The sequence below is a fragment of the Elephas maximus genome, chromosome 19, assembly GCF_024166365.1.
Source record: "Elephas maximus indicus isolate mEleMax1 chromosome 19, mEleMax1 primary haplotype, whole genome shotgun sequence".
Taxonomy (NCBI): domain Eukaryota; kingdom Metazoa; phylum Chordata; class Mammalia; order Proboscidea; family Elephantidae; genus Elephas; species Elephas maximus.
In genome coordinates, this window is record NC_064837.1 from 62,044,657 (window position 1) to 62,070,109 (window position 25,453).

Consider the following 25,453-nt stretch of genomic DNA (forward strand, 5'->3'; position numbering starts at 1 on the left):
TAGACTAGAGGAAGAGAAATGGGACGGAGGAATATGAGGAGACAAATAATATAGAGCAGAGGCGGTATCTCCAAGAATATATAAACTTAATAGAAAGATTGGACTTTACTTTCCACAAGGTCATATTTATATCTAATTGTCCAAAATAGCTTTCCTGACACAGGACCACTCCTTCAATGCTTGCCTTGCACCTAGACAACCTAGAAGACTCACCATACCCACTGCTAAAACACACACAAATAAGACCTGAAAGAAGCATTTGTTTATGGGGAGCTGGTCTCTGAAAGGATATGAAAAATGTGTGCTTCTGTTAAAGATGAGCACAACTAATTATTTTAAGGACCATATATATATATAATATGGCAAAATTCAAAGGACATCATTATCAAAAGATTAATAAAGCTCTTATTTTCTGCTTCAGGCAGAAAGTAAATTGCACACAGGCATTGAAATAGTTGTGGTAATTTCAGAGAAAATTGGTACAGGAATGCTTTGGCTGGATGGATAGTGGGATCTTGACTTATTTTCAAGTTAACTTTTATTAAGCATCTCTCTAGCCCTCTCAAGTTCTAGATGTGTGGATTCAATAGTTTGGATGTTTGTGGCTAATTTAAGAACTGTTTCTTTTCTATTAAGAGAGCAGAGGCAGAAGAAAAAACACAAGCTCTGGAATCAAACAGACTTAAATTTTAATTCTGATCAACGAGGCCTCATTGTTCTCTTTTCTAGAAGTACAAGCACACACACCTTATAGAATAAGTATGATTATATGACGTGGGGTAAAAAGGCTCAGCCTAATACCTGAGGCTATCTAGGTCTTCCACTTTTTTTTTTTTTTTTCCTTTTCTAATTTCTAAATGTCTGTTATGATGATATTATTTCAATGCTTTCTAGCTCCTATGCTTTCCATGGCTTATTTATCCTAAGAAGAGATATTGAGCTTGATTTGGGGCTGAATAAACACATTATTTTAGTTTATTTATATCTGCCATAGGGCCACTGGGAGTCAAGAGGGACTGCACAGGAATGGGTTTATATCATTTCTCTGGAACTTTTGAGGCTTATTAGTAAAAGGACAACAAAAAGCAAGAACAAAAAGAAATCACCATAATAATATGGAAAAAGAACAGTGATTATGAAAATAGAAGAATTTTCTGAGTTGCTGGGATCAGCTTTCCTAGTAATATTTGTGAAAGGCTGACTTTATGTTCATGAACCCCAAGCTTAGTTCTAGAAGGTTTTCAATGACTTGGGAAAAAAATAAGACATTGTTGCTTTATTTCTCACTCCTCATAAACATGGAAAAATCAAGAGAGTTAGCTTGAAGCAAGGAGATTGTGGAGTTGGGATGATATAACGGATTCTTTCTCAACATACTTCTCTTCAAGAGGACTTTGGGAGATCATGTGAAAAACCATCCTACAGGTAGCCTAGCAGATTATACCAAATGTCTGCACAACAGAACAAAACACTGCCTGGTCATGAGCCATCCTTACAATCGTTGTTATGCTTGAGCTCATTGTTGCAGCCACTGTGTCAATCCACCTTGTTGAGGGTCTTCCTCTTTTCCGCTGACCCTGTATTCTGCCAAGCATTATGTCCTTCTCCAGGGACTGATCCCTCCTGACAACTTGTCCAAAGTATGTAAGACGCAGTCTCACAATCCTTGCCTCTAAGGAACATTCTGGCTGTACTTCTTCTAAGACAGATATGCTCGTTCTTTTGGCAGTCCATGGTATATTCAATATTCTTCGACAACACCACAATTCAAAGGTATCAATTCTTCTTCGGTCTTCCTTATTCATTGTCCAGCTTTCACAAGCATATGATGCGATTGAAAATACCATGGCTTGGGTTAGGTGCACCTTAGTCTTCAGGGTGACATCTTTGCTCTTCTACACTTTCAAGAGGTCCTTGGCAGCAGATTTACCCGATGCAAAGCATCTTTTGATTTCTTGACTCCTGCTTCCATGGCTGTTGATTGTGGATCCAAGTAAAACGAAATCCTTGACAACTTCAATCTTTTCTCTGTTTATCATGATGTTGCTCATTTGTCCAGTTGGGAGAATTTTTGTTTTCTTTAAGTTGAGGTGCAATCCCTACTGAAGGCTGTGGTCTTTGATCTTCTTCAATAGGTGCTTCAAGTCTTTTTCACTTTCAGCAAGCAAGGTTGTGTCATCTGCATAACGCAGGTTGTTAATGAGTCTTCCTCCAATCCTGATGCCCCGTTCTTCTTCATATAGTCCAGCTTCTCGTATTATTTGCTTAGCATGTATTTTGAATACATATGGTGAGAGAATACAGCCCTGACGCACACGCTTCCTGACTTTAAACCAATCAATATCCGAACAACTGCCTCTTGATCTATGTAAAGGTTCCTCATGAGCACAGTTAAGTGTTCTGAAATTCCCATTCTTCGCAACGTTACCCATAATTCGTTATGATCCACACAGTCGAATGCCTTTGCATAATCAATAAAACACAGGTAAACATCCTTCTGGTATTCTTTGCTTTCAGCCAGGATGCATCTGACATCAGCAACGATATCCCTGGTTCCACGTCCTCTTCTGAAACCAGCCTGAACTTCTGGCAGTTCCCTGTCAATATACTGCTGCAGCCATTTTTTAATGATCTTCAGCAAAATTTTGCTTGCGTGTGATATTAATGATATTGTTCTATAATTTCCACATTCGATTGGATCATCTTTCTTGGGAATAGGCATAAATATGGATCTCTTCCAATCAGTTGGCCAGGAAACTGTCTTCCATATTTCTTGGCATAGATGAGTGACCACCTCCAGCGCTGCATCCATTTGTTGAAACATCTCAATTGATATTCCCTCAATTCCTGGAGCCTTGTTTTTTCACCAATGCCTTCAGAGCAGCTTGGACTTCTTCCTTCAGCACTATTGGTTCCTGATCATATGCCACCTCTAGAAATGTGACTTATTTGATATAATGTGTGTGGGTCTATTTCCTATCCCATGTTCACAGTCCTCATCTTTCTTGCTAACACACTGATTTTAGTCTGGATGGCAAGTGTTGAAATCCAGACATTTTTGCCTAAGCCAACTATTTAATCCTGTTCCTAACTTTACTGCCTCCTTTACAGCTAGAGGTGGCCATGTGACCCAGTGTGCTCAAGGAAACATTAAGGGATTATTGGAAAGAGGCTTATGGGAAAGCTCATGATGAACTGATAAGTGGGGTGGCCTAACTTGTTTGCTTTCCTTTTGTCTCTGCCTTCAGAAGGAAGCCATTTGGTAGCCAAGGGGCAAAAAGAAGAGTTTCTAATATGGTAAAGTAGTAAAAGAGAAAGCATGTGATTTTTGGTGGTATGTTTGAGCCACTAAACTGCTTGACCTCGTTAAGTGAGAAGAAAAAAGCCACCTTGGTAGCCAAAACCAAGCCAAACCCTTTGCTGTCAAGTCAATTCTGACTCATAGTGGCCCTATAGGACAGGGTAGAGCTGTCCCATAAGGTTTCCAAGGAGCAGCTGTTGGATTTGAACTGCCGACTCTTTTTTTTTTTTTTTTTTTGGTTAGCAGCCAAGCTCTTAACCACTGCACCATCAGGGCTCCTGGGCATACTGTTATTTGCAGTCTAGCATATCCCCACAGATAGAGTGAGCTTCGTGGTTGAGAAGAAAGTCCTTCTTAACAGCCTTCTCTCTGTGCTGGCCCTTCACAACATTTAGGGAGGACAACCTATAAACTAGGGCTTACTGATTTTTAAACAGACGGAGGTGAAGACAGTGACCCAGACATCATACAGTAAAGAAATGAAAATAGCTATTTATGATAAATTCAAAACAATAAAAAAAAAAAGTCTATTGTCTCTGTAAACTCTGAAAAAAAAGAACTATCTTTGGTATAAATTCCAAAAATTTCTCAGTTATAAAGACCCAGAACATTGAGACTAGGCAAGCCAGTCTTAAGGTCCTGTGTCAGAAGTGCTAAATCTATTTAACAGAAAGTGGCAATACATGACCATGTTTAATGTATATACCTTATAAAGGTAATCTCAAGAAGAGAGGGTTTTGTTTTCTTCTTAGGCAAGTGGAGCTTTTGGCCGATAGACGTGTTTGTCCAGCCACCCTTCTAGCCCATGAATTGAAGGCAATTAGTTTTCAAGCTTCAGACTTTTTTTTCTTGCCCTACAAGGAGGCTTTGCCTTCAAGATGTTTTCATCTTAAACAGAATTTTTGGGTCCCTGAACAGATATTTTGATACCCTGCTAATTTGTGGTCTTGCTAAAGACTAACTCTTTGCACAACCTCCTGGACTTGATTTGTTATTTCAAACTTCCAATTATTTCACACCTTCCTTTGAGACGTTTTCTAATTGGGTTGTATTTTCCCAACTGAAATTAGAACTTGCCCAACCCTGGCCTTAATCAAAATCTGAGCACTTTTTTAAAAAAAAAAAGATTAAAAGTGTACAGTGTTTCTTAATAGATGTTGTTGTTTTTACAATCTTTCTGATTTTACTTTGTGGGACAAACTGAGACCTTAAAATAGTGGAAAAAATATTTTTTTAACCAATCTACAAGCCCCCTTTTTGACTTACATAGAGTTCCCATAAATAAACACTTTTAGACAATATTTACAACTTTTTAATATTTAGTGGCAGTTGTGATAATTATCTATGAAGCAGCAAATGACTTTTATGATTTATGACTAAAGGCTATTTCCAACTTCATCTTTTCCCCAGGTAGAAAAAGACTCATTGCTTTCACATAGGAGATGACCACCATTCAAAACCAAATTAGTCTAAACTCAGATACCACTTTCTCATTAGAGAGAATATGAGAAGGAAAAGTTTAGCTGCTCTTACAAGACCAGAGCAGTGAATGCCATTACAAAATAAGAGGTCTTGTTTGAGTCCCTTGTAGACTGAGAATAAACGTTTTGAGTTACTGGAACTTGATGGGTGTGATTTGCCATTATTTTCCATTTCCTGAAAAATCTTAAGAAAAATAAAATCACAGCTCATATGTTCCACTGCCTTTCCCTAAACAGTTAGGTGTTTAAGCTGCCTCCTGAAAACAGACCTTAATTTTCATGTACATGTCTGTCCATTCACATGGCTGTTCGCAAGTGTAACTGTTTTTTGTATATGTCTGTGCAATGAATCATATTTCCAGTATGGAAAGTCACTTGGGTTAAATAGTGATTTCACAATAGTTTGTCAGACCCCAATTGAGAATTTTTGTAACTAAAGAAAATCCAAAAACACGTTCATATCTTAAAGGAAGTAGTCTCCTAAGGAATGAAAGAATTGTTACATTATTTCTTACCTAAGAGTTCTCCTACCATTATAATCATTCTTCTTGTTTTGAAAACCATTTATACCTTTCTGACCAAGAATATTTTGAGGATGTGAAAAACCAAAAAAACCCATTGCCATCGAGTTGATCCCGACTCATGGTGACCCTATAAGACAGAGTAGAACTGCCCCGTAACAATCCAAGGAGTGGTTGGTGGATTTGAACTGCTAGCCTTTTGGTTAGCAGCTGAAAGCTTAACCATTGCTTCATCAGGGCTCCTTGGGGATCTTAGCCTGTTATGTAAAAGAGCCAAAGACGGCCTCTGTGTACTGGTTCTAAGTTGTTAACTTCTTCATAGCAATCTGAGTGAGACCCGTTAGCCCAAAAAATTCCACCAGTGCCAAACTCAAATCTGTACACATTCCGTTGTTTGAAAAATAGGCTAAATAAGCAGATTTTTAGCCACTAAGAGACTTCCTGATTTATGCACCCCACAAAACTGTCCCCAGCATCTGCTAGCCACAGATCAGATAAAACCCTGAATTATAAGGGCCTCCAAGTTGTGGCTGTCACACAGACTCTACAGCTTGCTGCAGAAGGATATCAGCTAGGCATATGTAAGCCCTTTCTCCTCTTCCCTGGGACTTCCCTTGCCCTCCTCCACTTTTGGTGGCTCCCCAAACAACCTGCCTCTGAAAAACCTCCTGCTGTGTGGGATCACCCCCCTCATGCAGCTTTCAATGCTTCAGCCCCAATAAATAGCTCGTTGTGCAATGCCACCATCTCATAATCATATTGTGCTCTTCCTTGAACAGCCTCAAATTACCTCCAACTCACTACAGCCTATGAATGCATTATCTGGAAAATAAAGCCAAAAAATCAATGAAACAAAAAGAAAAATGAGCTCTGGCCATCCAAAATAAATGTCACCAAGATCAAGTATTAATATTCAAATACTTTATTTTTAGTAGCATTTCATCTGCACTCATTGCTGATTTGTTGTTATTGAGGTACAAGTCCAAACAACTTTTACGTTATATAACACATGGAGGTTAATGATAATGATTAAAAAGGGGCTAATTTCAAGATAAAGTAGCAGTTATTACTCTAGAAAAGTAGAAAACAATACGTGAGTATGTGAAAGCTAAACAGTTACTGGAAAATGTAAAACAAACCAGCAAACAAAAACATTGAAGTTTAGCATCATTTAACACAGGAAAAACAAACTTGCGTACCTCAATAGTCATCATTTCTTTTCTAAGAGTTCAGAAACTTGCATAAACAAGAAAAGATTATATTTTGCTTTAAGGAAATAGGGGAAAGGGTAAATGAAAAGAGCGACTCTTTGCTGGCCAGTGACTATCAGTGTTGTTCAATAGAAAACAAATCTGTGCCACAAATGTAAGATGCATATGTAATTTTACTTGTGCAAAGAATGTGAGGCAGAAATGAGCCTGGCATGAATAAAGAAAAAAAAAAAGGAACAATGGTAAGGTTAGAGCAAACAGAGTAAAAACAAAGAATGGTACATGATAGGGCTAGAGGATTTTTGCATGGTGGCAGTTAAGAGTGTGCATTTGACAAAACTCAATGAATCGTACATGTATAATTGGTGCATTTTACTCTGTAAATTACCCCTCAATAAAGCTAAGAAAAATGGGTTATAAAACCAAATAGATACATAGAACCCTCCTTTTTAAGTACACAAATGCATAGAGAAAAATGTGGAAGGTGGATATAAAAGTATTATCATAGATAATATCCAAGAAGTAGGTGGTGAGTGATTTTTACTTTTCCTTATACTTCTCATTACTTCAGATTGTTTATACTGACCTTTCACTAGTTTTACAACCAGAAAAAAAGGCTATTTTTAAAAAATAGGTAAGATCATGATGTTGTTAGGTGCCATTGAACAGATTCTGACTCATAGTGACCCCATGTAACAACGAAGAACTCCCCCTTAGAATTTCTAGGCTGTAATCCCTAAGGATCAGTAGTTGGAAAATATGGCCTAGGTGATAGAAACAATGCCAGAGGTCCCATGATAGAATTATTCAAGACCAACATCTTCTTCATTGCAAATACCTTTTTTCACCAACATAAACAGTGACTATACACATGGACCTCACCAGATGAAATACACAGGAATCAAATCAACTATATTTGTGGAAAGAGACAATGGAAAAGCTCAATATCATCAGTGAGAGCAAGGCCAGGGGCAAATGCAGAATAGACCATCAATTGCTCATATGTAAGTTCAAGGTGAAACGGAAGAAAATTAGAACAAGTCTACAAGAGTCAAAGTATGACCTTGAGTACATCCCACCTGAATTTAGAGACCGTCTCAAGAATAGATTTGATACGTTGAACCCTAATGACCAAAGACTGGAAGAGTTGTGGAATGACATCAAGGACATCATATGTGAAGAAAGCAAGAGGTCATTAAAAAGACAGGAAAGAAGGAAAAGACCAAAATGGATGTCAGAAGAAACTCTGAAACTTATTCTTGAACATTGAGCAGCTAAAGCAAAAGGAAGAAATGATGAAGTAAAAGAACTGAAGATTTCAAAGGGTGGCTCGAGAAGACAAAGTAAAGTATTATAATGACATGTACAAAGAGCTGGAAGTAGAAAACTGAAAGGGAAGAACACTCTGGGCATTTCTCAAGCTGAAAGAACTGAAGAAAAAATTCACACCTCAAGTTGCAATAGTGAAGGATTCTATAGTGAAAATATTCAATGACGCAAGAAGCATCAAAAGAAGACGGAAGGATTACACAGAGTTATTATACCAAAAATAATTGGTTGACGTTCAACCATTTCACGAGGTAGCATATGATCAGGAACCAATGGTGCTGAAAGAAGTCCAAGCTTTACTGAAGGCATTGGCAAAAAACAAGGCTCCAGGAATTGATGGAATATCAGTTGAGATGTTTCAACAAACAGATGCAGTGCTGGAAGTGCTCACTGGTCTATGCCAAGAAATATGGAAGACAGCTTTCTCACCAACCAACTGGAAGAGATCCATATTTATGCCTATTCTCAAGAAAGGTGATCTAACAGAATGTGGAAATTATCAAACAAAATCATTAATACCACACACAAGCAAAACTTTCCTGAAGATTATTCAAAAGCAGCTGCAACAGTATATCAAGAGGAAACTGCCAGAAATTCAGGCCTGATTCAGAAGAGGATGTGGAAGCGGGGATATCAGGGATATCGTTGCTGATTTCAGATGGATCCTGGCTGAAACCAGAGAATACCAGGAGGATATTTACCTGTGTTTTATCGACCATGCAAAGGCATTCGACTGTGTGGATCATAAAAAATTATGGATAATATTGCAAAGAATGGGAATTCCAGAACACTTAATCGTGCTCATGAGGAACCTATACTTAGATCAACAGGCAGTTGTTCAGACAGAACATGGGGATACTGCATGGCTTAAAGTCAGGGTTGTATCCTTTCACTATACTTATTCAATCTATATTCCGAGCAAATAATCCGAAAAGATGAACTATATGAAGAACAGGGCATCAGGATTGGAGGAAGACTCATTAACAACCTGCGTTGTGCAGATGACACAACCTTACTTGCTTAAATTGAAGAGGACTTGAAGCACTTACTAAAGATCAAAGACCACAGCCTTCAGTATGGATTACATGTCAACATAAAACAAAAATCCTCACAATTGACCAATAAGCAACATCATGATAAACAGAGAAAAGATTGAAGTTGTCAAGGATTTCATTTTACTTGGATCCACAATCAACACCCATGGAAGCAGCAGACAAGAAATCAAAAGATGCGTTGCATTGGGCAAATCTGCTGCAAAGGACCTCTTTAAAGTGTTGAAAAGCAAAGATATCACTTTGAAGACTAAGGTGTGCCTGACCCAAGCCATAATATTTTCAATCGCATCATACACATGTGAAAGCTGAACGATGAATAAGGAAGTCCGAAAAATAATTGACACCTTCAAATTGTGGTATTGGCAAAGAATACTGAATATACCATGGACTGCCAAAAGAATGAAATCTGTCTTGGAAGAAGTACAACCAGAGCGCCTCCTTAGAAGCAAAGATGGTGAGACTGCATCTTACATACTCTGGACATGTTGTCAGGAGGGACCAGTCCCTGGAGAAGGACATCCTGCTTGGTAAAGTACAGGGTCAGCAGAAAAAAGGAAGACCCTCAAGGAGATGGATTGACACAGTGGCTGCAACAATGGGCTTAAGCGTAACAATTGTGAGCATGGCGCAGGGCCAGGTAGTGTTTGGTTCTGTGTCACATAGGGTCTCTATGAGTCGGAACTGACTCTACACCACCTGACAACAACAAAAATCTCTGTGGAAGCAGAGCGCTAGGTCTTTCTTCCATGCAGCCACTGGGTAGGTTCAAACTGCCAACGTTTATGGTTAGCAGCCAAGAGCTTAACCATTTGCACCACTAGGGGCTTATTCCTAGTTAAGAGTTAACATTTTAAAGTATCGGCACTTACCCTGTGAAACAACTCCACTCTTGACAAGTACAGGTAAGGGAAGTGTTACAATATGCTGAGTTGACATTGAGCACCTAATGCCCATTTTCGCATTACATCTCATAAAAGCCTGTGTACTAGAATTGCATTTTTGCGTGGGTACAATTGAGAGGACTCTAGAAACCTAGATCAGAGCTAAAAATCTGAAGGCTCCTTTCCAATAATATTGGCTTGGTATGTTTGACTAGAAATCTGGAAAGTTGCTTGTTAACCACAGACCCGTCTAAATTTTCAACCAAGTGTAACAGCAACAAAAAGTTTTAATGGACCTAGGAAAGAGGCTTCAAGTGATGGGAGAGTGGAGGAGCCTACATTGACTTGGATATTAGTGATAAAAACCCATGTCGTCTTTGGTCTTATAGAGAAAGATCTACTGGCAGAAGAGGAGAAAAGAGCCCTGAGACTGAATGGGAAACAGTAATCAGGAGAGACGAAGGCTAGAAAGACAAAATCACAAAACTAAGACCAGCTTGAACACGGATTTGGCATCCTATCTGAAATTCTAGCATCAAGAGGCTAGTTTTGAAGAGGCAGTGAGAAGCACATCTAAACAGATTAGGTAAAAATATAAGGAACAGATTACCCTGGGTGTGAATACTGGCTGAAGGACGAATAGAAGTGGAGTGAAGAAGTTCAGGGATACATTTATAGACTACATAGATCCATAATGAATGGTTAAAGGAAATTCATTCCACATCTATCACCATGGACAATAAAGTCCTTTGGAAAACTTCTGGACGTACTGGGGTAAAATAAAACTAAAAATATCTTCCATGTATAGAGTGCTTATCATATAAAAGCACTTTACATATATTATCTCCACTTTAAGGTACATACTCAATTTTACTGACGCGTTTGTGATAGTTGAAACAACTGGCAGAAGTCTTTATGGTAAGTAAATATTAGAGCAGGGCTCAAACCTCAGATCTGTTTCACTGCAAAGCCCACGCTCCTTCCTTCCAGGCTCATGTTTCTTCCCCCTACACCAAGCTGAGGAAACACGAGTCTGACTCTGTTTAGAAAAAAGATAGCTCGGAGTAGAGAACTCCCGACCTGGCCTACGTAAAACTTCAGCTTGTCCTTTAGGAGACCAGACCAGACCAGTTGCCACTGATTGCTGCTCAAAGCTACTCCATGAGTGTTAGAATAGAACTGTGCTCTATAAGATCTTCAATGACCAATTTTTTAGAAGTAGTTTGTAAAAACTTTCTTCCAAGGCATCTCTGGGCAGACTCGATCATCTAAACTTTTGGCTAGCAGGCAAGTGTGTTAACTAACCATTTGCATCACACAGGGACACCTCTTCAGGAGAACTCAGTCTTTTTTTCATGTGGGAACCTTCACTTTTAATCAAGATTCTCCTTTTGAAATTTGCAATGTGTGGATTCTTTTTCCACATCCCACAGCTAGTGAAAGGTGAAGATGTGTCTTCCTCATTCTAAACCTAGTAACTGAAAGGGAAAATTTATTTCCTCTAGCTCAGGATCAGTGAGTTTATGAAAAAGGAGTAAAGATAGCTACTCCACACGGTGGTGAGAATTCAGTCGCACAAACTCCAATACGTGCTTAATACGAAGCTGGCACATAATAGGTATCCAGGTTATGGTTATTGTGTTCTTGTTTGTTGCTGTCTAGTCAATTCTGACTCATGGTGACCCCAAGAGTACACAGTAGAACTGTACTCCATAAAGTTTAAAGGCTTAGACCTTTCAGAAGCAGATCACCAGGCTTTATCTCCAAGGCATCTCTGGATGGGTTTGAACCGCCAACTTTTCAGTTAGTAGCCCAGCACTTAGCCATATGCACCAGCAGATTATGGTAGCTGTTGTTAATGTCACTTTCACTCCTAGGTATCTGACACTTTGTTGCCTTTGAGTCAATTCTGACTCATAGCGACCCTACAGGATGGGGTAGAAGTGCCCCATAGTATTTCCAAGGAGCTTTCAAACCTTTTGGTTAGCAGCCATAGCTCTTAGCCACTATGCCACCAGATGGCACTTCAATTTGAAGTCTTTTTGGGGAGTCAACATGGAGGAAAACACCAAACGACCAAATGGAACCAGCCTAGTGGACCTGCAATTCCTATCTCCTCCTGTATCATATTTCATCTCAATGGTACGCAATTCTTGCAGTTCCAACACTGAAAGTTAGCTTTGATGCAACCATACTTTTGAATCAAACTTTCAGCCCCCCTGGCCTTTCCTCATTTCATAGCTGGAACTGTACCTCTCCAAATGGGCTATGTTTCGCTTATGAGGGAGGAAAGTGGCAAAATAGCTCAGGCATGAATTAATCATTTCAATTTATTTTCTGTGTGTGTGTTTGAAAAGAGAGAAGATGAGGGGGTAGAGATATTCTTGCCTGTACAAACCCTGTTTGCTGAGAACAATGAATAACAATTTTTGCCGTTTCCGAAATATGAGATTCCTCCAGACTTTGTGTGTGTGTGTGTGCGTGTGTGTGTGTTAGAGAGAAAGAGCAAGAAGTGATTGCCTTGTTACCCTAAACATAGTTTTTCAAACCCAATGTGTGATAAATTAGACCTTTCACTTTGAGTTTTTACTGGCAATGATACTAGAACAACCTTCTGAATAGCTACTACTGCTGAATTTTAAAATCTTCCTGGCCCTGCCCTGAGCCAAATTTTAAAGGCACATCAATGCACACTTGGCTCACTCAATATTCAGGAACCTTATCCTTTTTTTTTTTTAACATAAATTATTTTTACAAACACCATAACCCAGCATTACCATAAGGAGCTAAAACTTATGTCAATTTTATGATTAAGAAAATTCAGACAGAGATATGTCTAAATTTCTGAAGAAAGACATACCCACCTAAGCCAGGTTTTATTCCATCCCCTTTCTCTCTTGAGGAACTTTTTGTTGCTAAGTGAAATAAACTGTGTTATTTTTAAAGGTTTTATAAAGTAATCTCCTCAACAAATTAATCAAACATGCTTAATTGTATCTCATGAAAAAACTCCCTAGTATTTTAATCAAGTTTTCTGCTGGAATTATCTAACCTAGTCCGTCAGACCTGGTGTCTGTAAAAGAATGACAGATTTTAGCCTCTGTAAACACACATCTTTTTCATTTACCACTGAGATCTCAGCATAGGAAGGCTTCACATAAAAGAATTTCTTCAGTCTCATCAACTGGCACGCAGAAATTGCACATTCCAAGGAAGAAGGGAATATTTATTTTTTCAAACCCCATTCCAGCCAACTATCATAAACTTGGTTATTCTGAGAGCTCCTTGTTTCACTTACTCAGAGTCTGCCAACAGGTGCCTGGATACCAGAGTGCATTTGTCTACTCCTTGGGGATCCTTCTAGTAGGACTGTAACTTGGAACTGGGATTCCAAGTGGAAAGCCCTCAGTCCAGAATCAGCAGCCCCTTCAAGTGCCTCTTCCGACATTCACACCAGGAGGTGGTATTCCAAGGTGGTCTCAGCATTGCATCGGCCATGATGGATCAGCAGGAAGCTTATTAAAAGGAAAGAAAACTCAACGAGTATCGGGTATTCTGCATGGGGCAAATGAAAGTTGTAATGCTATGTCACTTAAGGTCATCCAATCCTCGGAGACTTTGGCTTGAGCCAGTCTTCCACATCCTGTGGGACAGTCCTAGTTTTCCCCATGATGTCTGCAAAAATACCAGCGTCTCATGTTCTCATGGTCATATCTAGCTTCCAATTTTTTTTTTTTCTGGTTGAATTTTCTATCTCACTCATTTTGCTTGTATCTCAGCTCCTGGGTGCATTATCTTTCCTCTGCTTCAGACATGGAACTCAGCTGTCTTACTCTGCCCAAAACACGCTCAAGGAATTTCTGTGGTCAAAAGATTTCCCTGAAGGTTTTGGATGGAGGGATGTTATGCCACATAAATGCATAATTGAAAGAAGCAGAGAATATTAATCATCCTTGCTCTTAAAGCCATTCAGCCATCCTACTCTTTAGAATTTCTTGCTGGTCGTCTCCTTTGGCCCCTGTCTTGACCATTCCTAATTCTCTTTTCCTTCTCCTGGTCTTTCTTCTCTCCTTTTCTCCTCTTTTCCCTCCTCCTCCGCCTTCCTCTTTCTCCTTTTTCTCTGCATTTTCCTACCTTCATAATCATGATTATTCATATGCAACTTTGGATATATTTGTTTTACTGTCTCTGAACACATCATATTTTCAGGTCCTCACCTTCCACACCCAGTGGCTTTCTTAAAAAATGACAGTCCTTCCCTTAGGCAAATCCTATTTCTTACCAACTTTTAAAATATATGAATTCAATTTTTAAAATTCTGTTACATGATAATAACAAAAAACCCGATAGCATCCCATAAATACCATTTGCCAGGGTGACAAAATATTTGTGAGTTCTTCCAAACCAAAACTATTTCTCTTTGGGTCTTATCCTCTTCTAGCCATGTCATTCCTATCAATTCCTCTCAAACTCTGTAAACTGGAAGTACTGTTGTCCTTCAAACGTGTTTTGTTTGGTTCTGTCTTTGAACCAGTACATGATCTATTGGTTTTTCATTTGAATGCCTTTATAGGGTACATGCTGTGGTTTGTCACAGACCATACCATTTCTTAAAGCCACATACCTGGCATGATTCCACCATTCTTTCTACTTTCCTGGGCTCAGTAGTGATTTGAATACCTGACCCCCGCTTAGAGATTAACAAGAGAAGCCTCCAAGTTGGTGTCTGGACCTGTTGTTGGGTACTGTCAGGTCAAATTTTGACTTATAGTGAGCCCATGTGACAGAGTAGAACTGCTCCATAGGGTTTTCTAAAAAAAAAAAAAAAAAATTTTTTTTTTTTTAATCTTCATGGGAGCAGATCACCAGGTCTTTCTCCTACAAAGCAGCTGTGTGGGCTTCAACCACCAACCTTTCAGCTCTCAACAGGGCACTTAACCATTGTGCCACCACAGTCCATAAAATATTATTACTCCGCAGTGTCCATAGCTCCAGCAGAAAGCTACCATGCCAGAGATTTCTTTTTCCTTAAGGCTGTCTCTGCTATTGCTGGTACAGCTGCCTCTGAGTTAAAAGAATCTCAAAAAGAAGACTGTGTTCTTTCCTGAATTGTGAAAGAAAAAGAGACTGAGACACATGGGGTGAAAAAAGGGGGGTTTCCTTTGTCCCCAAGTTAAAATGTTTCCCTGAGCAAAATATTTCCTTTATTCAGCTTCCACTCACAACATGGCTGCCAGAAGAATCTTTTAGAAATTCAAATTAGATCATGCTAACCCCTTGCATAAAACTTGTCAATGGGTTTTCAGTTTCCCTTCAGAGAGAATCCCAAATCTTTCCTGAGATGTATATCCCTAGTCTGCCACCTGTCTGTCAGTTTGTCTTATGGTGGTGGCTTGTGCATTGCTATGACGCTGGAAGCTACCCCACCAGTTTCAAACACCAGCAGGGTTACCCATGTTGGGCAGGTTTCAGCAGATCTTCCAGACTAAGACAGATGAGAAAGAAAGGCCTGGAGATCTAAAAATCAGCCAACGAAAACCTTATAAATCACAACGAAGGACTGCTTCAGTAGACCTGAGCTGGGCCTGAGGGTCTGTAGTTCTAAGACGCCCCCAGGTGATGCTGATGCTGATGCTGCTGCTTGATAGCCAGGCTCTGACATGCCTCCTCCGCAACCCTCTGGAGAGACTCCTATAAACTGAATTATTTTGTCTCCATTTGATCCTATGACCTCGCCTATATTTTTTCTCAAAAAAAAAAAAAAAAAAGCATTATATTTAAGTTAGCTAGGCACTTCTTTTGTTTGGAATAAAGGAACCCTAAATGCCATATCTGGATTTTAGTAGAATCCAATGCACTTAATGTGAGGATAGCGCAGGACTGGGCAGTGGTTCACCATCTTGTACAAAGCATCGCAATGAGTCGGAACTGATTTGATGGCAACAAAACTATGTATTATATTCCCAACTAGATTATAGTTTCATGAGAGCAAGTAATGTGCTTGCCCTAATCACAATCATAGAACCCTGGTGGCATAGAGGTTAAAAGTTCGGCTGCTAATCAAAAAGGTCAGCATTTCAAATCCACCAGCCAATCCTTGGAAACTCTGTGGGGTAGTTCTGCTCTGTCCTATAGGGCCACTGTGAGTCAGAATTGACTCAACGGCACCTAACACAATCACAGTCACGTGCAACCACCAGTCAGTCACGGCTTGGGTGTTGCTAAGATACTGAACAGGTTTCAGAAGAGCTTCCAGACTAAGACAGACTAGGAAGAAAGGCCTGGTGTTCGACTTCCAAAAATCAGCCACGAAAACCCTGTGGATCGCATGGTTTGATCTGAAATGCCTTTCATTACCTTATGTATGGGTCACCGTGACTCGAGGGCCGTGTTGACAGCAGCTAATAAAGAAAGCAATCGCAATTTTACCCCGGAATTTCAACTAATGTACAATCACGATTTTACCCCAGAATTTGGACTAATGTATGACACATTGTAAATCCTCAAAATATTTGTGAATGGATTGACTGGACATAGAAAATCTAATAAGCTGGGCCAAAATGTCACAAAAGGCATCTGAACACACTCCCCAATTTGGAGGCCCTTCTTAACTGTCAATAGAGTTGGGACGTCTCCTTCCAACTGGTGCAGACTTAAGCCACCTATCTCAAATGCTCTACAATACACTCTACTTCACCACCAAGCAATACTAGTCAGGAACATATGGCAGTCGTGCCTTCCCTGCCGTGGGAAGCTGTGTTTCCAGTAATATCCACTGTGGACATGCCCGCTGCACCTGACCACAGACCAGTCCAAAGAGAAGCAAGAGACAAGCACCCCAGCACAAAGAAACAGGGACTTTTACCCTCAGCCTGTAAGTAAGCAATTACCAGTGAATGTAGAACTGTCCCTCAACCAGGACCAATGGAGGGAAAAGGGAAATCTTTCACAGCAGCCCTTCCCTGGAAGAGAAACAGATTTCTTGAAATGTAATTCACTTACCATACAATTCACCCATTTAATATGTATGATTCAATGGCTTTTAGTACATTCACAGAGTTGTACAACCATCACCACAATTAATTTTAGACCATTTTCAGGACCCCTTAAAGAAACCTTCTACCTTTTAGCAATGACCTGCAAATACCCCTATTCCCTCCCCAAACCCTAGGCCACCACTGACTTTCTTCCTGTCTCTATAGATTTACCTATTCTAGACATTTCATATCTTTGGAATCATACAATGCGTGGTTCTTTTTGAGTGCATTATTTCACTTGGCATAATGTTCTCAAGATTCATCTATGTCATAGCATGTATTAGTACTTAATTCCTTTTTATAGCTGAATAGTATTCCATTGCGTGGATATACCACACTTTGTTTATTCATTCATCAGGAAACATTTGAGTTGTTTGCACCTCTTCGCTGTTATGAATAATGCTGCTATGACCATTTTCAGTCAGGTTTTTGTGTGGACGTAGGTTTTCATTTTTCTTAGGTAAATTCCAGGAATAGAATTGCTGGATCATGAGATGACTCTATACTTAACTGTTTGAGGAACTTCCAGACTGTTTTCCAAAGTGATTGAGCCATTTTAAATTTCCACCAGCAATGTACGAGGGTTCCAACTTCTCTATATCTTCACCAACACTTGTTAATACCTGTCTTTTTTATTTTAACCATCCTAGTTGGTGTGAAGTGGTATCTCACAGTGGTTTGGATTAGTATTTCCTTGATGACGAATGATGTTGAACATCTTTTCATGTACTTATTGACCAGTTGTATATTTTCTTTAGAGAAATATTCAGATCCTTTGCCCATTTTTTTGATGGGATTACATGTCTTTTCATGATTGAGTTGTAAGAGTTCTTTATATAACCTTGATATAAAACCCTTACCAGATGCATGATTACAAATTTTTTTTCCATCTAGTGGGAAGTCACATTATTAACACTGTCACATTTTAAAGGACAGAAACAAACAAAAAGAACTTCCTTGTTAAAAATTAGAAATACTGCATTATTTTCTGCGAAACATATTTTAGTTTATATATATTAAGCATCAAAGATTTTAACCTTAATTTTTTTTAGCTCTTGTTTAGAGTCATCCCCAAGGTAAGTGGGTAAGTAAATAAGTACACAAAGATGTCATACCTAGGTGCCTCTACAGAGATGAACTCCTGATTGCCCCAGTAAGTCTATTGCAGCTTTTCTAAATTATCTTTTACAAATTCACATACTAGAATTACCTCCCAAAGTAAGCCTTGGAAGGCATCTGGCCACATGTTGTAATCATTAAAGTGATGTTCTGTGCCACAGAGGATGTGTTAGAGATACCCTCTACATGAAGTATGACGAGATAGCTCAAAATCTCCAATGATTGACCAATTAGTTGCTTCCAAAGAAAGGATACCACAAACCCTGGAGATACGTAAACACTGGCTCATTAGAGCAAGCCATTTGCCTGTTAGGCTGCGGTCTCTGTTATGTGTGGAATGGTAAAATGAAATTCACTGGCACTTTGCTAAGAACACCAAAGCATTTCATTTTTGAGAATACACCCACGCAGGAAAAGATATTTTCAGCTCACGGAGCTCAAAAAATATAACCCTTTAGGAGAAGTGGGGTTCAAAGTTGAACAGAACTTCCTCACTGCGCCTGTCTACTTCATCTTCTTCTCTGCCAAATCAGGCTGGGTGCCTTGCTCCAATCTCACCTTAAACATTCCCTTTCCTGGAGCCAGGGATGCCGAAATGCAACTGAAATTGTTGAATTCTACATTACCGAGCTAAGCCATAGGCCTTGCATGGAAAGACCTGGGAAACATTAGCTTGCTTCTGGTCTGGCCATAATGAAAATAAATGAGGGCTTCAATTTAAAGTCGTTACTAAAAATTTGTTCTTTCCTCCATACTAATTCTGAGACCCACTTGCAGCTAATTAGAACAGTTCCCAGCATGATCTCCCAGCACACTGCTAGTGTAAACACCAACCATCTGAGTTTCATTACAATAAAGAAATCAAATAAACAGTGGACCAGAAAACAGTAGTTTGGGCATGGCTCATTACAGTACAATGCAGTTAACATTCCTCACTCGGAAAGGAAAAGAAGGCATCGGGCTATGGAGCTCAGTGTGCAAAGCTTTCCATTCTTATTAACAATATTAGTGGCATTGGGAATTCCTTTATACTCTTAAAATTTTCTGGAGAATGAAGAAGGATTTTTTTTTTTTTTTTAAGGAAAATGAAACAGAAGTGCTCTCTGGACCTCATTGTAAACAAAGGGAAAAGGTAACTATTTGCTTTGGAAGTAGTCACTGCTTTCTCCAGTTCTCCTTAGAATATACTGTTTACAACTTCAATAAGGAAACAGAAGAAGAAAAAAGAAAGAGAAATACAGTGTCCATTAATCTGCTTAGGGTTTTTAGTATTTATCCTAAGTACAAACAAACCTCTACCCACATAGGCTGGGTATAACCATGGTTCTTCATACCCCAAATGAAGAAATAAATAAACACATAAACAAGTAGAAGAATTATTCAGAAATTTAGATATTTCACTGATCTCATTCCCAACTACTACTCTGTGAAAATATTCACATAACTAATCATCTTGAGGGTTCATCTGCATGGTATGAGCTTGACCTTGGAGCCATTCAAAGGAAACAAAGCCTAAAGATTTCTATCTTTAAAATTTAACCCTGCTCTTAAGGAGTTGGCCAAACTGATTTATTAAATTTGGTTCACAAATGGAACAAAAGTATGACTTCTCTGGTTTTAGGATGTGCTGTGAAGGAAATAGGAACGAGCCCCAATGTCGTGTGAGATGCAATGTAGGTATTAGAATCACAGTGGACCTTCGGATCAGGCAATGGTTGTATTGCACATGAGAAACGTGACTTAGCCCCTCAGTGATAACAGAGCTTCAGTTAAGCCAGTGTAGAAACATCCCTTATTTCCCTCTTAGACAGTCAACATCTAGGTGTGTAAGTACCACATGGCTAATACCTGCAAATTTTAAATTTAATTCTAATTGTTACAGAAAGATCATGATTCTTGTGAGGACTTATTTGCTGAAGAAGTTCCAGACCCTCTGGGCTAAGATTAAAATGCCCCAGTGTGCCCACTTTGGCCATTCTGAAAATTGTTGCATAAAAGGACACAAAGCAAGATCGTACACCAATAGTTTTTTTTTAATTCGCAAAAAATACAAATAGTGTTATAGCAGATCACGTTAGGAAAAAAAGAGCTAAATAAAGGGAACTGAGTGCTCAAAAGTATGTTGTGACCTTGAGATTCATTTTCGTCTGTGGAAGGAAATATTCACTCACCCCTGAGCAAAAAGAAAACAAGAAAAAGAAAGAAACAGGGAGGCATTTGTGTCAGCTGCAGCTGTCTTAGAGGAACTTAAAAAAAGCCTGCCGGCATATAACAATTTAAAGTACTGTTTCGGAATAAATTGTCTAATGTCTGCATGTTGAAAGAAAGTTCAAAGTCAAGGAGAATAAAAGTGAACATCCAGAGAAATTAAAACTGAAGTCGATAATGTTTAAAATCTGAAAACACTGTCATTTCACATTTTTTGATAATTTTCTTAACCTGCTTGACCTCCAAAAAATCTACCGAAAGTCAAAAGATAAATACTTTCTCTAAGTATTCAAATATTTGTGAAATATCCGTCTACTCCATGCCAAATCGATTCGCTGATTCTTACAGGAAAATTTGCATGATCTCATGTCCACATCTGTAAAAGGAGAGGTTTTGACTGGGTGATGCAAAGGCTGCCCAGCTCTAATATTTTAGAGCAGTTCCCTGACTGTTAGTGGCAGTACGGGTCTTAAGCTCTGGGACGCTGCTGTAGTCCCCTTGCCTGGTCAGGATGCTCCAAAGCAGGGTGTGGAAGAGAGCCCTGCCAGCATCAGAACTGACCAGTCTCCTTTAAAGCCATGAGGCTTAAGGATTGTGATGTTTACTGTGCCCGAGGGGAGGCTTGACTATCCCTTTACATCCACAGTCTCTCAAGACTGGAATAATGTTGGAAAATACAATCTACTCATTTCATCAATGTCCAAAGGACAACTGAGTACAATGGTCATCACTATCCATTTTAATTTACTTCATGTTAATATTTCTTCCTTTCAAAGTACTTTTATTATTAATTTCTCATAAGAGGATGGATGAGGTAAAATATATAGCCTGGGAACCCTGGTGACAGAGTGGCTAAGAGCTATGGCTGCTAACCAAAAGGTTGGCAGTTCAGATCCACCAGGCATTCCTTGGAAACCCTATGGGGCAGGTCTGCTCTGTCCTACAGGGTTGCTATGAGTCAGAATTGACTTCACAGCAACGGATATTTTAAGATACAATGGGTTTTTTTTAGATACAACTCAGGAGTTTGGGGTGGTGTATACAGTTAACACGCCTGGCTACTAACTGAAAAGCTGGTAGTGTCAGTCCACCCAGAGGCATCTTGAAAGACTACTCTCATACACACGGGGTGTCCATGAGCTGAAGTCAATTCGACAACAACCAGTCTGGTTTTTTGGTTTTAGTTATGACTCACAGAATCGTGACAGAATATTAAACTGAGAATGTTAGTTTATTTTTGTTATTCTTCTTACCAAGTGCCTACAATGTAAGAGACCCTCACACACAGCATTTTAGCTCATCTTTACAACCGCACTATGGAATTCACGTTTTGCAAATGCTGCTGCTGAGAAAGCAGAGACACGGGTTTACTTGCTCAATTTCCCAAACCTGGGAAGTGGATGAGCCAGGATTTGAAACTGAGTTCATCTCACTCCAATATCCATAAATCCATGTGTGGTGATTTGTTTATGTGTGAAAAATTATATAGCAGGGTTTTATAAAATTAATACATTGAATGCATTTTAGAAAATGAGTATGCTTATGAAAATTATATGATGGAAATGACAGACAGTTCTGAATTACAATGACCCTCGCGAACACATGCATTCATGCTCGCATAGTCTAGCAAATAAAACAGAGGAGTCATTACTTTTAATCTCAGATAACGAATTCATGGAGCCCCACAGGTAGTAATTATTATTTTTTAACTCTCTGATCACTTTTACTCTGTCAAATGGCATGCTTGTGGAACTAGGGCCCCAGCAAGCACGAGGTTTACCCAGAAATTGGAATACCCTAAAGAAAACATAACCTGACACATAATTTTTGTGGGAAAACCAAGGAAATGAACTGATTCCAGGATTATTCTCCATTTGTGATTATTCACGCTGTCTTTCAGACCATCACTAAGAAAAATTGAAAAAGAGATAGTATGTAATAATAAAATGAGCATGGAAACAGAACGGGGGACTGTTTTTAGCTGAGCCCGGCCCCTAAGCAGTGGCCTGAGTTTTTATGTAAATCATGTATACCCTCTGCTCTTTGTTCCCTCATTTGTAAAACGAAGGGTTTGGTCTCAGATTTCCCTTTCAACTCTGATGTTCCACTGGTCTGGGGACTGTAAGAAAGAACCTCAGTCTTATCCATCGTGATTGCACTGTGGAAATCACTCTTCCTCTGGTGGAAAGAAAATTCTCCTCTGTTCAAATTGCATATATACCCTAGGACTTTATTTAAAAGCCCCAAATTCCAGGAAAGGCAGGAAATCAAGAGATATTATCCTCAGTTTACAATACTGAGCTTAGAAAAGGGATGTGTGCGTGCGTGCGTGCATGTGTGTGTCTGTGTGTGTCTGTGTGTGTGTGCATGTGTGTGTGTCCAGGAGAGGTCGCAAGTTTGACCTCCTGGAAGCAGCCAAGGTTCCATCCACGGAGCCTGCTGTGATGGCATCTGGAAATTCCTGGCTTGGGTCAGTGGGGAGGCATTTTGTGTTTACTTTGTTTTTGGTTTATACCCATGTGGTGTTCAGCATATCAATAATATATTTCATTCTCATCATGAAACCCTTTAATGATTTACTTTCTAAACCCCTCAGGCCCATCTAGCCACAGGAAAACTCATTCCTTTTGTTACCAGCTGAAAGGATGACAGTCAAAACACAGACAGAAGGGGGGAAAAAAGAGAAAGAAAGAAAAAAGCACTAGATGGAATCTTATGTCGCTCCTACTGTTCACCCACAGTAGCCGTAGCTGAGCTTTCAACATCTGCAGAGAACACAGGGAAGGCTGCTGACTTCCTGTGGTAACTTTCTCTGTAAGTGACACATGTCAGAATCCATGGAGGTTTTGCATGATTGGCAGTATTCGTAGAAAATTTTTCTGTGAAACTGAATATGGCAATACACCTACTCCTCACTTACTACTTCCTCGTTATCTGATATTTCGCATTTATGACAATAGTAAAAAAAGAAACTACTGTCCCACCATTTTGTGCATTAATGACCCCAGCAATCCGCACACCCTTGCTGCGCACAGCTAGTCCAAGTTGCATAGACGGAGGAGTGGCACTGCCCTGGGGAACTGGAGAGCCACAGAGCCAGAGCTGGGACACCAGCGGCTGAGGACACCCAGCCAACAGCCCACAGCATGGATTCGGATTCCAGTGAGCAGAGCAGAGCAAGGGTAAGCCCATGACCACCATGGGTAGAGAGGGGCGTTAGCCACCCAGCTGGGAGGGCTGGGGTTGGGAGGAAAGGAGGCTAGGGCAGGAAATCACAAGTATTTCACGTAATGCTGATTTTCACGTAACAACCTGGTCTTTATGACCTAACCAAGTCGGGAAGTGGGGAGTGGGTGTAATAGATTCTGGAGCCCCTTACAGCATTTCTGCCCAAATTTTTTACAGGTCGTTTCTTATATTTTATATTCTTCAGTGTAGAGCATACTAAAAGTTCACTTAGTTCTGAGCTATAGTTAAAAATCTTCTGAATTTGCACGGAGTGTATTCACTGATGTTTGTCCTGCTGGACATACAGCTTCACAGGGGCACTGGTTATTCATTCAGTCATCAGGACAACTTTCAGTAAATGACATTACCCATCACTACAGGTACCCAAGCCATTATCTTTATCTCATTCTTCCCACTAACCCAACGAACCCATTGCCATCAAGTGGATTCCGACTCATACTAACCCAATAGTGCTAATCAATTTCCAAGTCCACTTGTTTCCACTTGTTGTTGTTAAGTGCCGTTGAGTCGATTGTGACTCATAGCGACCGCATGCACAACAGAACGAAACACTGCCCAGTCCTGCACCGTCCTTAAAATCGTTATGCTTGAGCTCATTGCTGCAGCCACTGTGTCAATCCACCTCGTTGAGGGTCTTCCTCTTTTCCACTGACCCTGTGCTTTACCAAGCATGATGTCCTTCTCCAGGGACTGGTCCCTCCTGACAACATGTCCAAAGTATGTAAGATGCAGTCTCACCATCCTTGTTTCCTAGGAGCATTGTGGTTATACTTCCTCCAGGACAAATTTGTTCATTCTTTTGGCAGTCCATAGTATATTCATTATTCTTTGCCAACACCACAATTCAATGGCACCAATTCTTCTTGCATCTTCCTTATTCATTGTCCAGCTTTGCGATGCGTATGATGTGATTGAAAATACCACAACTTGGGTCAGGCGCACCTTAGTCTTCAAGGTGACGTCTTTGCTTTTCAACACTTGAAAGAGGTCCTTTGCAACAGATTTGCCCAATGCAATGCATCTTTTGATTTCTTGACTGCTGCTTCCATGGGTGTTGATTGTGGATCCAAGTAAAATTAAATCCTTGACAACCTCAATCGCCTCTCCATTTATCATGATGTTGCTTATTGGTCCAGTTGTATTTTGCTTTCTTTATGTTGAGGAGTAATCCATACTGAAGGCTATGATCTTTGATCTTCATCAGTAAGTGCATCAAGTCCTCTTCACTTTCAGCGAGCAAGGTTGTGCCATCTGCATAACACAGGTTGTTGAGTCTTCTTCCAAACCTGATGTCTCGTTCTCCCTCATATAGTCCAGCTTCTCCGACTATTGAGATAGCGCAATCATATTTACATATAAATCTAATTGCGTTGCTTTGAAAGTTTTCCTTTGTTCACATAGATGCTCAATAAATGCAGTAAAACGTGAGAAAACTAGAACCTGTGTAAGTGGAATCCTGTCAGGGAAGGAAAACTGAAATATTTTCCACTAGTAAAGAGATATAAAAAAATAGTAAGACTACACCCTGTCACAGGCAAAAAACTTGTGAGATCTGGAAAACAAGGCAGTCCTGTCAAGTTTCTACTCTCACAGGTTTCACTCAATTATTTATTGTCTTGATGACTTTAACCAGTGTTGAATAACCAGTGTTCCTGTAACTGTTGTCTACATATAGAAAAAAAACATTAACAAACTCTATATATATACATGTACAAATGTCAGGGACAGAATGTCTGGTTCCAAGCATCTTTTACTTTTTCCTTACCCCATTCACAGATGAGTTAGTCTTTGATGTCCTCATTGCTTCTTGTGGTAAACAACCTTCTCTCCCATGAGAATTGTCTCTTCATTCCTTTGGGAAATTTCTGCTCTCTAAATGTCACCCCTGACTTAAAAAAGAAAAGGAGTTTGTATCAGTCTTCCCTTGCCTACACTTGCCTATTTCCGCCAAGGCATCTCCCATTCATTTCTCAAACCACTGTAATAAATACCTTCCCCCATTCCTAATACAAACAATTCCTATTTCATCCCTCTCACGCTACAACTTCTCAACAACAAATT